The sequence below is a fragment of the Austrofundulus limnaeus genome, unplaced genomic scaffold, assembly GCF_001266775.1.
Source record: "Austrofundulus limnaeus strain Quisiro unplaced genomic scaffold, Austrofundulus_limnaeus-1.0 Scaffold892, whole genome shotgun sequence".
Classification (NCBI taxonomy): Eukaryota; Metazoa; Chordata; class Actinopteri; order Cyprinodontiformes; family Rivulidae; genus Austrofundulus; species Austrofundulus limnaeus.
The window spans coordinates 35,961-38,205 of NW_013953294.1; positions in this window are offsets into that span (position 1 = coordinate 35,961).

Sequence of the window (2,245 nt, forward strand, 5' to 3'; positions counted from 1 at the left end):
GGACCGGACCAGTAAAACCAGGAGACTAAAGAGTGTCTGGACTCTGGTCCTGATGGGACCGGACCAGTAAAACCAGGAGACTAAAGAGGGTCTGGACTCTGGTCCTGATGGGACCGGACCAGTAAAACCAGGAGACTAAAGAGGGTCTGGACTCTGGTCCTGATGGGACCGGACCAGTAAAACCAGGGGACCAAGAGGTTCTGGACTCTGGTCCTGATGGGACCGGACCAGTAAAACCAGGGGACTACAGAGGGTCTGGACTCTGGTCCTGATGGGAACGGACCAGTAAAACCAGGGGACTAAAGAGGGTCTGGACTCTGGTCCTGCATCTTTGGTGTCTGAGACTTGGACCCAGACTGTATCAGAACCATATGTCTCTGTTGGGTCCAGCTGGTAGAAGATCTGCAGGACTAAAATAAAAATAAAAATCAGCTGTTGTTGTTGTTTAGTTTCAGACAGGAAGTGTTTTATATCTGAGTCGTCTTTTTGTTCTAATTTAAATAAACAGTTTAAAACTGACTCTTTGGTTGAGGTGCGGGACGTAATGAAACAATAAATAAAATGATTTGTTTCAATAAGAACAAAGAAACAGAAACAATATGTTTGATTTTCATCATGAAGCTGCTGAAACCTTCAGAACTGAAGAAAACTAAAAACWATAAAAAATTCATAAATCGACCCAAATATTCATCAAACCAACAGAAACAACTTCAGGTTGAGACAGGATCATTAAAGTCTGATCTGATTTATGATCACTTGGTTTTTATTCATTTAGACTTGTTTCCTTCCAGACGTTGGTAAAAATAATAAAGATTATTTTAGATGATGTAAGARTGGTTGAAGCTTTCTGTTTTATTTCAATATAAATTTGAGCGCAGCTACAGCTAATGTTTAGTTAAAYATTAGTTTTTGATTCATCTGTTTTTAGTGATTTATTTGGACTTGAGCTGAAGGAGCCGTGTGGAGAACAGCCCAAAAATAAAAAGCCGGTCCCATCTGGGCTGCAGTGAAGTGAAGCGTTCAGACACTCAGAGCTGAACCGCTCAATTATTCAGAGAGCTCCATGTTGGGACGTTTGTTAGCCTCTGATGCTAACAGGCTCCATGTTGGGACGTTTGTTAGCCTCTGATGCTAACACGCTCCATGTTGGGACGTTTGTTAGCCTCTGATGCTAACAAACCAGAGAGGAGCAGGAAACTTTATGTTCAGATAAAACAGAAGCCACGTTGATGTTGACTCTATCTCTGAAGGATAAAAACCTGAGGCTCAGATACCAGTGAATGTTTGTGTTTTTGTGTTTTTTTATTTTTTATGATCACTGCATTTTCGTACTGTTTATTTTTTATTAATTATTAAAATTAGGGATGCACCGATATGAAAATTTCAGCCGATATCGATATGCGATATTATTGCTGTTATGGCCGATAACCGATATTTACCAATAAGACTGGTTGATCCAGTCAACAGTTTTAAAATAGACCCTTTATATGAGGAGGGGGCTCCATCTGTCTGGACAAAACATGCTTTTAACTCAAAAACTATTCAAAATAGAAGCTTCAGATTTTACTTGTTGTTTAGCTCTGATGAAGGTCTATCATCAGGCCCCTCCCTGACCCCCCCATCCGTGACAATAAATCTGTGGGGGGGTCATATATGCTACATATGTAGTTTGTATGCTCAGCACCCTGCAGGGGGAAGCTCAGTGTTGGGGATGACTCTCAGCTACCACCACGCCAACTCTAAGAGTTATAGCCACAAATGCTGACTCATGACTTTCATCCATGGCTTTGAACCTGAAATAATCTGCTTTAATCTGAATGTTTTCTTTTTTGAGTTGTAAAAGTCAAGTTATTTAATGAATCCAGACCCTGAAGGATCCTCAGTTTGTGTTTAAGGATTAAATGTGGATCAGAACACGCCGCTGACTCGGACTGGGTCAGACGGCTGATTTGAACCGAGTCATGATGTCAAGGTCAGTTTCTGTTTCCTGTTAACGGCGACGTGAATGTTAATGAACCTGACTCCCACTGTAACTGTGTTACTGAAGAGTGCTGAGGCTGGTAGTCCTGGTTCTGCAGTGCTGGCTCTGACACACACACAGACACACACACACACACACACACACAGACACACACACACACACACACACAGACACACACACACACAGACACACACAGACACACACACACACACACACACACACACACACACACACACACACAGACACACACACCTCAGGCCTCAC